Source organism: Idiotropiscis lumnitzeri, chromosome 4, assembly GCF_059441095.1.
Source record: "Idiotropiscis lumnitzeri isolate Australia: NSW breed Sydney's pygmy pipehorse chromosome 4, RoL_Ilum_1.0, whole genome shotgun sequence".
In the NCBI taxonomy this organism is placed as follows: Eukaryota; Metazoa; Chordata; class Actinopteri; order Syngnathiformes; family Syngnathidae; genus Idiotropiscis; species Idiotropiscis lumnitzeri.
In genome coordinates, this window is record NC_142394.1 from 4,171,991 (window position 1) to 4,183,672 (window position 11,682).

An 11,682-nucleotide genomic window follows, 5' to 3' on the forward strand; every position below is an offset into this window, starting at 1 on the left:
GAATGTGCAAAAACACTGTCATGCATCACCGACACTAACGCCACAGCTTGAACTATGTTGGTGAAATTATTTGTGATGACGATTTTGTCTTTGTCTGTTATTTCCCACTCAAAGCTTCAGATATTAGATCACACCGTTTTTTTTCCATGTGACTACTTAGAATTTGCCTCCTCAGTAAAATGTGAGATATCTGTGACAAATCTTTGTTTAAATAGTGAAATGGTACTCTCAGTAGTTCTCAATGTCCAGCGATCACAATTCAAGGCATCCCTCATCATTGACTTGAGCGATGTTGTGACAGCAATTTTTTTTTTTTTAGTGTAGCGTAGATTTCGACCACACAATGTGGACTTAAGTCTTTGCAAATAAATTTAGCCACGGTATGGTAATTTTCTGAGCCTGCGGGGAGCCTGAAGCTTGCAGTCAAATTCAGTATCTAGCTGTGTTTGAATTGGCTCAAATGCCTTTGCTAGCAATTCAGGGTGATTTCTAGAAAGGTGCTTACATAGAATGGTGCTATTGCTACAGTATTTAACCTTCATGTGGCAACTCTTGCACACATCTTGCTTACCACTCTCATTAAATCAGAACACTTGTGCCTTCCAATTTCACTGGGGTTTTCAGACTCAAATCATCACTTTCTGCCATTTTTGCTTGAAAACTGCATTGATCATACAGGGCGAAGGTCAAGTCACATGATTGTAGGGTCAAAGCTGTAAACTCTGCAAAACCTTAAATGAGAAAAATAAATCATCACTACTAATTTAATTACATTACAAGACAGTATGACTATAGATTTAAATTCAAAGCAATGCCCAATTACTGTAATATGAAAACATTGTTTCCAATAAGTCCTGACGACAGGCACCTGATCTCCGCCCCACTAATTTCCTGTGCCGCCTTGGCATCTCTGATGAACTTGATGGTCACCGCTAATCAGTGCATTTTTATTTTTATGTGGATAAAATAATTTGTAGAGATATATAATATGGCATCTACTTTGTAATGGCCTAATGTTAGCTTTTATTGTTTGTTGACAGCGTTTACATTTGACAGGCTAGTTTTTTTTTTCTGCTATTTTCCCTTCATATGTCAGGTTTTTAATCTTAGTTGGATGTTGTGTTAGTTAACGTCATCTAAAGTATGTGGATTGCTTTAAACTCGGCATCACACATGGTTGTTATGAGTATTAGTTTGATTATTATAATTGTTGTTCTTGTTATTTGAATTAATGGTATAAATCCTCTCAACTTTAGTATTACTACCACATGCCATCACATTATAAACTGCAGTAGATTGTTAACTAATATTCAAATTACATTCAAATATTCAATTTAATATGCACATAAAAATAAATATATATTATAGAATTGCACATGCATAATAGACAATGTTTATTATTTGTAGTAATATTTTTCTTATTTTTGGTCTCTTTTTCTTTTTGCTCGGTGTGTGTATAATGAACAACAGAGGGCGCTGCCAAAGAAGAAACTTGCCGAGGGTACCGAGGTGGCTCGGGCGGGACCTTTAGAAATGGTCCTCGAAGGTGAAGACAAAAGTCAGCTGGCGCTGATCCTTTTTCTCACCATTTAATATGATGACGACATTTGTCCGTCAATGTAATGTCGTAGCGAAATATATGCAGCCATTGGGCAGTCAGAGAGCCTCTATGGGACAGGTGTGCTCAAACACCTATTGTTTTGTCCATCAAACTAAATAAAAGTCCAACAACTTCCAAACGATTTAGAATTTTTAGCATGAGTCTATGAACATCTGTTTAATGTCCACATATGAACAAATAAACTTTTTAACAACCAATAGGCCTCCATCAACTTTTCTCAACATCAACCTCCGTTGGAGTTAGTCATATTATTTTACAAAAAAATAAAGCAAACACATACACACAAACATCTCCTTTCAGCACTCTTATCTGCAGTGCCAGATAGGTGCTGTGTCCTCTGAACATCCCAATCTCATCTCTTGGCAAAGTGATTGACAGCTCCTGCAGCTGGGTCCCATCCACTCTTCAGACCACCAAACAAATGCACAGCAAGCTAACTGTAGAGAGATTCAAAGATGGTCCGGGCGACTGAGCAGAGTGTTGTTTTGGAAAAATAAAAAGAGAAATATTGAAAACAGATAGTATATTCATATGTACGTGTAACCCCCGATTACTTAAAGATAGTGTTAGTTTGATATTTAATAAATTGGACCAGACTCTAGATTCTCGAAGGCTACAATAGTGATAATTGATAGGTGTGTGAATGAAATAGCTGGAGGCAGAAATGAGCAACAACAATAACTGTATTAACATGGAAAACAAAACAATTATTTACAAATTCACAGCCGGCATCATATACATAAAATAAATCACAAATCCCAAAAATTAGAAATAATAAACCCAAAGTCCTACTGAGCTCAGTAATATTTTGTTTAAGTCAGTCAATGTTCTTTCCGGTAGTCTTGGGGAAAAAAGTCTTGTCGTGGTGGTAATTAGGTGTGTTACCACGTGATGTTCACAAAGAAGTTGGTGAAGACTGTGGTTCCTTTATCGCAGATGTGGTTCTGGGCTCAGGCTCGCCATCTCCATCAAAGGAGAATCCATTCAGTTTCGGATCTTGGTTTAATGCCAAGACAAAAAACCTAGCCTGCATAACAATAATGAAATTATTGTATGCAGCTAATAAGTCTATCATCACATTCCAGTCTTATCAATCGCTATAGCTCTATAGTTTTCAATTATCATAAATACTGCATCTAAATATCACATTTATAACAGTTATTAATTTACATGCATGTTTTCCAAATTGTCATTGTAACACATGAAATGAACTCATGAGCTAACAATAAACACATTTCTCAATATGTCCAATTTCTCAATAACCATGTTTTATGGTTTACATATCAATCACTTCAATAAAGAAATAATTGTATAACAAACATAACTGAGTCAATTCAACATTTCACTTTTAACTCATATTACATCAAAATGAGCAGTTATACATTTGTTTGTCAACATAAACCTTGCTTTAGAAAGACCTTAAAACAAGTAAAATCAACTCTTTCACTGTAAACAAGCAGTACATTTCCACTCGCGATTAGCATTAGCTTAACGTTAGCTTAGCGTTAGCCTCACATAAACGTTTTTACGACAGTCCATAGCAAGTGCATGGCGACTCACCAAGACGACGTTCAAGTACGAACACGGTCGATTTGTCACAGACCCTCAGTTCTCACTGGTATCCACACTTAAGATAAAACATTTCCCAATTAACATTTTATTATTGGTCACATTTATATCAACTTCACTAAGTATTTCACTCACCGAACGGCACATTAGCATTAGATATCGTCACGCAACCTTTCAGTAGGGCGTCCAGGCGTAAAAGAACGATATACACAGCTAATCTCGAGATAGCATCTCGAGAAGGCGGGACAACTTGACTTTGACGAATCAGAAAGTCATAATCAGATGAATGACACTCCAAACAGGAAATCAAGTAGACGAGAGATATACACTTCCTCTTAACAAAATAAATGTTTTTTCAAAATAAAATGGTGTTTTCTCTACTGGGTTACACCCTCCCCTGTAAAATACCATGCATGTCCCGATGCATGTTTCGCAAATATTGTTCATTTGGATTATTTAGGGAGTCGGTGAAAGCAGAAGTTAAACCGTGAAATAAAGACTTTACAACTGTCACTAGGGGATTCCCTAAATTAGGATAGTCTAATCTCATTGGCGGTCTTCTATCTCTCTCTGATCGCCTCAATGGTTGAGTGGTCACAGGATCATCATAGTCCAGTTTCTTGGATAAGTCAATAGTTTGTTCCTCAACTGAATCCTCAGGAGTACTTGCAGGTGATTTGGATTCCTCAGGTATGTCAGGAGTCAGAGGGGAATTTCCACTTTCAACTTCACTGTTGATAGCATCTGGAACATTTTCCAAAGTTTCATCCCCATCTCCATTTCCGTTATCCAGGTTCTCAGTTCCAATGTTTTCAGGAAAGTTTCTGTCCAATGTTGGTGTTGTATCCAAGGATTTTGTTGCATCTGGGGTTGTCGGATAGTCACGCACAGTGATAAATCTGGCAATCTCCTGGCATTGGGAATCATCAATCCATGGAATCATAACATCGTTGTCAGGTTGATCAGATTCATCAGCATCAGGAATTTCTGTTGCAGTCGTTAGGCGGGTTTTTGGACGACTAACAGGTGTCGGTTCAGGTCGGTCTGCTGTGGCAACAGGAAGAAAACTGCACGGAAGCAAAAGGTCTCTGTGTAGGGTTCGTAAAGGACCTTGCTTCGACTCTGGTTTGACTGTGTAAACCGGTAAGTTCCCTGCTCGTTTCACAACAACATGAATGTCAGTTTCCCATTTATCTGCAAGCTTATGCTTACCACGCAGTCGCACGTTCCTCACCAAAACCCTGTCCCCGATTTCAAGTTCAGAGACAGAGATTTTACGATCAAATCTGGCCTTGTTTTTATCTGCTACTTTTTGTGCATTTCTTGAAGCTATCTTGTAACTTTCTTCCAGTCGTGTTTTGAGACTTTGAATGTATTGTGAATGGGATATCTTCTGATCTTTGTTCAAGGGTAGTCCAAATGCAAGATCGACTGGCAATCTGGGTTTCCTACCAAACATCAATTCATATGGACTATATCCTGTCACATCATTGCGCGTGCAATTGTATGCGTGCACCAAGGGCATAACATACTCTTTCCAATGGGACTTTTGTTTGTCTTCAAGAGTTCCCAGCATACTGAGTAACGTTCGATTAAATCTTTCAACAGGATTACCCCGTGGATGGTATGGAGTAGTCCGTATCTTCTTTATGCCAGAAATTTCACACAATTCTTTGATAAGTTTTGCCTCAAAATCAGGACCCTGATCACTATGAAGACGTTCAGGTATGCCATAGTGAACGATAAACTGGTCCCACAAGCACTTGGCGACGGTTTTGGACTTTTGATTTGGTGTGGGCACTGCAAGGGCAAATTTAGTAAAATGATCTGTCATCACAAGAATGTTACTTGTGTTACTGCTGTCCGGCTCTAGACTGAGGAAGTCCATGCAAACCAACTCTAACGGTCGCATGGTGGTGATGTTGACCAAAGGAGCTGCTCTTTCAGGAGGACTTTTTCTACGGATACAGCGATCACATGTTTTTATTTTGTGCTCAACATCTGTTGCCATCCGAGGCCAATAGAATCGGCTTCTGATCAGATCAAGGGTTCTGTCAATACCCAAGTGGCCCATATCATTGTGTAAACTCTGAAGTGCAGATGATCTGAGTTCTTCAGGAAGAACAAGTTGATAAGTCACTTGGTCTCCATCTCGTCGTTTTCTGTATAACACGTCGTCATGCAATTCCAATTTATTTAGTTCTCTGAGTAAGAGAGGAAGATCCGGTAATTCCCTCCGGGAGGTTGGAGGGGGTGTTTGACCAAATTCGATCTGCGCAATCACTTGACTGATCGTTGAGTCAGCTCTTTGTCGGTCTTTAATTTCAGAGGTGGACAAAGCAGGAAGTGTTGGCAGACCATGTAATTCTTCGGAACTGTAGGCGTCAGGGATTGCACTTGCTGAGATGGTAAATGTCTCCACAAGTGTGACATCACCGTAGTTATTGGGGTTCTTGGCTTTAATGAGATGGTTCTGACAAATTGCTTGCATAACTTCTGTATCAACAAGCTCTGACATGTCGTTGTCGGCTAAATGACGTTCAACAAACTGGCTCACTCGTTCTTGCTCTTTCCTTGACTGTGCATCATTGACAAGATCTCCATGAGGACTTCGGGAAAGTCCATCAGCATCACAATTCTGTTTGCCTGCTCTATACTGCAGTTTAAAGTTGTAGTTTGACAAAGCAGCAAGCCATCTGTATCCCGTTGCATCTAATTTAGCAGAGGTTAATATATATGTGAGTGGATTACTATCCGTCACCACAGTAAAGTTACCACCATACAAATAATCGTGAAACTTTTCTGTCACTGACCACTTGAGCGCTAAAAACTCTAACTTATGAGCTGGATAGCGTGCTTCACTTCTGGACAACCCTCGACTGGCAAATGCTATGGCCCGAAGCCGACCTTCCTGCTCTTGATAGAGTGCTGCTCCTAAACCTGTCGTACTGGCGTCGGTATGAAGCAAATAAGGTAGCTTTGGGTCTGCAAAACCTAAGATCGGGGTTGTTGTTAGCTTTTCAATGATGGAATCAAAAGCTCTTTGACAGTCAGGTGTCCATCGGCTGGCAAATGGCAGTTTGGGATCATAATAGGTATGATTAGATTCTTTTTCTTTGGACTTTTTGCTGAATGGTGGGTATCCTCGTGTCAAGTCATTAAGTGGGCGCACTATAGATGAGTATCCCTTTATGAAACGTCTATAGTAGCCAGAAGATCCTAAAAAGGACCTCAACTCTTTGAGGTTTGTGGGTCTTGGCCAGGTTTTTAAGGCCTGAATTTTCTCGGGATCTGTTTCAACACCATTCTCTGAGATTACATGACCAAGGTAACGCACTGTTGTTTGGCAAAATTTGCATTTTTCGGATGATAATTTCAGTCCATACTCTTTCAGACGTTGAAGTACTCGCATGAGACGTCGTTCATGTTCCTCAAGAGTACTTGAAAAGATGATTAAATCATCCAAAAATACAAGTACTTCCTTCAAGTTCATGTCACCAACACAACGTTCCATTAATCGTTGAAAGGTGCTTGGTGCGTTGGTTACACCTTGGGGCATCCGGTTAAATTCCCAGAACCCAAGTGGAGTGACAAATGCGGTTTTCTCTTTGTCTGCTTCTTCAACTTCAATCTGGTAATAACCAGATTTGAGATCAAGGACTGTAAACCATTTGGATCCCGAAAGCGCTGAGAAGGTCTCCTCCAGGTTTGGAAGAGCATATGAGTCCTTAACTGTTTGCAAGTTAAGTTTGCGGAAGTCTATACATAGACGGACGTCATTGTTCCGCTTCCTCACCACGACAATCGGAGAGGAGTAGGGTGACTGTGACTCTCTTATCACACCGGCAGAAAGCAGTTCTTGAAGGTGTTTACGGACTGCTTCCAGATCTTGGGGGTGAATGGGGCGTGCACGATGCTTAAAGGGAGTTGGATCAAGAAGTTTGATGGAGTGTTTCACTTTACTAGTACACCCAAAATCAAGGTCATGGTGAGCAAATACCTCTGGAATATCAGAGAGTTGTTTGGTTATTCTCTCCTTCCAATTCTGGGGTATTGGGGAATCTCCAAAGTTGAAAGTCAGAGACGCCTCTTTGTTCATGGGTGGCTCTGTCGAATTTGTGACATTATGCTGCGAGACAACACAACGGAACGCTCCAAGCTCTCCGATCACGCAGGTAGATGGAATGGTCACATCTTGGTCTGTCTCGTTGGTGATCACAACAGGAACTTTGTATGGAGCTCGGGAAGAAAGAGTTATCAGACAACTCTTCACACAAAGGCCACCTGGTAGGGAAGATTGAGTTGGATGTTCAATTATAGCGCATGAATCAACTGATGTGCAGTGAACATTAGCAGATCCCTCCAGGACGACACAGCGACCAGCTGGGACAACAGCAGTTGTTTTTCCTGCCAGGGTGACAAACCCAATGTTGCCATCTTTGTGTTGTATGTGTCTGATTTCAAGAGTCTTCAGAAGTGCTCTGAACCCATAAGGAACAGGTAGGTGCTCAATAGTCTTGACGTCTAAATAAATCTCATAAAGAACATCAAGAACATTCATTCCAACTAACAATGGTGTCTGACTATTTGGGTGTATATCCGGAACAACTAGAGCTAACGTTGGTATATCAATCACTGTCCCTAAAATATCTTTTGGAAAGGTAACAGTCATTTCTATGTAACCTAAATAAGGTACAGGCTGTCCTGCAGCGCCCTCTACCTCTAAAAGGTCATAGAGTGGATAAAGGGTTTGTTCTGGAAGGTTCTGTTTGAAAAACGACTCTGTGACTGTGGTCACTTGTGATCCAGAATCAAGAAGACAGTTAACATTAACACCTGAAATGCTAACGGTAGCGGTACATTTTGAACCAACTAGGCCTTTTGGCAAGCTGCATTTTTGCTGCTTAGCCAAAGACTGTTTAAGGTTAGCGTTGTGCTTTTCTTTCGTGGGACGTGATTGTCTGGCAACAGTCTCCATTTGCCCCTCAACAGAGACTATACTTAGTTTAAATGTGCAGTAGTAGCTGACGGGTTTTCAGCTTCCCACTTCCTTTGTTTTTCTTTAAAAATTTTCCGCTTCTCTGCCACTAAAGCGGCATTTGGTTCATTTTCACAGGTTGGCTTTATGTGGCCATCTTCACCACATTGGAAACAATACCACGGTTTAGGTGCCTTCATTTGAGTATTGTTGGTTTGTCCAATGGGTTCTTTTGTATTCACTTTCAGTTTTAGTTTCTCTTGTTTCGGTTCGGGTACATTCTTTGCATTTCGAGATTTTCTTTTCTGTGTTTTGGCAGTTAGCTTCACCAGCTGACTCTGGATTTCTGCAACTTGGCTTGAAAGTTCTTTTGTAATTGAATTCAGAGTAGCAATGTTGCTATCATTTTCAGTGATGGGTTCGGCTATTTGCACATGAGAAGTCACCTTTTGCTTTGCACTTCCCAGATGCTGTCTCATTCGCATAGTTTTGGTAGCATGTTGATCTTCTTCGGTGCGCAACAAGAACAATAGGTCAGCAAACGTTGGGGGATTTGTTCTCTTTTGTTTTAACTGGAGGTCTATTAAAAGGGAATTATCCCAACAACCTCGACAAAACTGTGTGAGTAGCAGTCTTTCAAAATCATCGCTAGCGGCACCACCCCGTTTTACAGTGAGCGTCAAAGCTCCTTGTAGGCGTTGCAAATATGAGGATGGTTTCTCTCCCGTATCTTGATATGTGTCAAGAAACTTAGCGAATAGTTCTCCTCCATCTTGTACTGTTCCGAATGCTGAATCCAACAACTGGAGGTATTCAGCAGGTGAGCTGTTGAGGTTCAGGTGCTTTATGACATCAGCAGCAGGGGGTAGAAGACTCTCAATGATTTTCCGGGTCTGTTGCTGTTGCGACACTGAGGGATCAGTCATGACTAGTTCTACACTAGAGCGCCAAGTATCATAATCTGGCTCATAATTAGGACGAGGATCCTTTCCTGAAAAAGCTCTAAGCTTCTGTGAGAATTGTGGCCCTGAAAAGTCATCTCTTTTTACTATGTGTTCAACTACAACACGTTGAACTTCTGGGGGATTTAAATCTTGTTCTGAAATTGTTGGCTTGCAAAGTGATCGGTTAGTAACGGTCTGCCGTGCACCTCCAATGTTACTCTCAACTACCGAGGGCTGTGGTTCTACTGACAGAGTTACAGGCGGATTGTCAGGTAAATAATTTTGTTCGAATGGTTCTGGAAGATCTCTAATTGAATCGTTTATCTCTGACATCATGTCTTTCAGGACTTCTGCATAGTCTCTACCACTCATCTTGGCAAGGTTTTGAATATCACTAAGATATGCTTTCGTTGTGTTTTTCCCAATACTTTGTGTATAAACACTCGCAAGAGACTGTATCTTCGAGCTAACCCCGTTGTCCGATACATGTATCAATGGCAAAGGATCAATAGAGTCGACAGCGGCTCCTGAGTTGTATTCCACAATTACGCTACCGCAATACTTGGAATTAACATCATCTACTTTTATGGCTCTTGCAATTGACCCATATTGTTTAAGGAATTCCACCACCTCATCACATTGCTCATCTCCAGCTATTCCAATGACAATCACCGAGTTTGGAATTTTAACAGATTGCTGTTCAATAATATCCATTTGGAAATATATTCGAGCTTATGTATTACGAGAAAATACTCCTGGCTGGCTCGCCAAAACTTACTGTAACCCCCGATTACTTAAAGATAGTGTTAGTTTGATATTTAATAAATTGGACCAGACTCTAGATTCTCGAAGGCTACAATAGTGATAATTGATAGGTGTGTGAATGAAATAGCTGGAGGCAGAAATGAGCAACAACAATAACTGTATTAACATGGAAAACAAAACAATTATTTACAAATTCACAGCCGGCATCATATACATAAAATAAATCACAAATCCCAAAAATTAGAAATAATAAACCCAAAGTCCTACTGAGCTCAGTAATATTTTGTTTAAGTCAGTCAATGTTCTTTCCGGTAGTCTTGGGGAAAAAAGTCTTGTCGTGGTGGTAATTAGGTGTGTTACCACGTGATGTTCACAAAGAAGTTGGTGAAGACTGTGGTTCCTTTATCGCAGATGTGGTTCTGGGCTCAGGCTCGCCATCTCCATCAAAGGAGAATCCATTCAGTTTCGGATCTTGGTTTAATGCCAAGACAAAAAACCTAGCCTGCATAACAATAATGAAATTATTGTATGCAGCTAATAAGTCTATCATCACATTCCAGTCTTATCAATCGCTATAGCTCTATAGTTTTCAATTATCATAAATACTGCATCTAAATATCACATTTATAACAGTTATTAATTTACATGCATGTTTTCCAAATTGTCATTGTAACACATGAAATGAACTCATGAGCTAACAATAAACACATTTCTCAATATGTCCAATTTCTCAATAACCATGTTTTATGGTTTACATATCAATCACTTCAATAAAGAAATAATTGTATAACAAACATAACTGAGTCAATTCAACATTTCACTTTTAACTCATATTACATCAAAATGAGCAGTTATACATTTGTTTGTCAACATAAACCTTGCTTTAGAAAGACCTTAAAACAAGTAAAATCAACTCTTTCACTGTAAACAAGCAGTACATTTCCACTCGCGATTAGCATTAGCTTAACGTTAGCTTAGCGTTAGCCTCACATAAACGTTTTTACGACAGTCCATAGCAAGTGCATGGCGACTCACCAAGACGACGTTCAAGTACGAACACGGTCGATTTGTCACAGACCCTCAGTTCTCACTGGTATCCACACTTAAGATAAAACATTTCCCAATTAACATTTTATTATTGGTCACATTTATATCAACTTCACTAAGTATTTCACTCACCGAACGGCACATTAGCATTAGATATCGTCACGCAACCTTTCAGTAGGGCGTCCAGGCGTAAAAGAACGATATACACAGCTAATCTCGAGATAGCATCTCGAGAAGGCGGGACAACTTGACTTTGACGAATCAGAAAGTCATAATCAGATGAATGACACTCCAAACAGGAAATCAAGTAGACGAGAGATATACACTTCCTCTTAACAAAATAAATGTTTTTTCAAAATAAAATGGTGTTTTCTCTACTGGGTTACATACGTCAATGCAGACTTAAATGTATGTAAGTTAAAATGTATAACAATATATCCCCTTATAAAGTAGCAATGATTGTTATGTGCAGTGCCCATGTGCCTTTGGGGCTGCAAGACATGTGTTGGGTCTTTACTGGCCATGTTTGGTCACACACACAGAACACTACCATGGTAGCTCATCTCGGGCTTGTCCTCACATATTCATGTGTCAGTTAGTTATCACGCTGCATGTCCTTGTTTCGCCCGACTGCCAAAGCTTGTCAGAAACATTCAGTGTAACATGCATCACTCACTTTTCTGACACCCGTCTTTCTGTGTGGTCAACAAGTCTCTGCGTATGACCTATCTCCATCTCTACCTCGGGAATGACAGCCA

General features: G+C 40.0%; 1 long non-coding RNA gene across 2 annotated transcripts; it reads right to left on the bottom strand.

The window, feature by feature from the left end:
* Window positions 1-2,286: 2,286 nt before the first annotated feature.
* LOC148337868 (uncharacterized) lies at window positions 2,287-11,292 on the bottom strand. Of its 2 annotated transcripts, none has more exons than XR_015842877.1 (3): window positions 10,913-11,292; window positions 3,182-10,379; window positions 2,287-2,648 (listed from the first exon to the last, which is right to left on the bottom strand). It is a non-coding gene; the product is annotated as an uncharacterized LOC148337868 (long non-coding RNA). The 2 variants fall into 2 exon arrangements; XR_015842878.1 differs by having other exon boundaries at window positions 2,287-2,680.
* Between the last annotated feature and the right edge of the window lie 390 nt (window positions 11,293-11,682).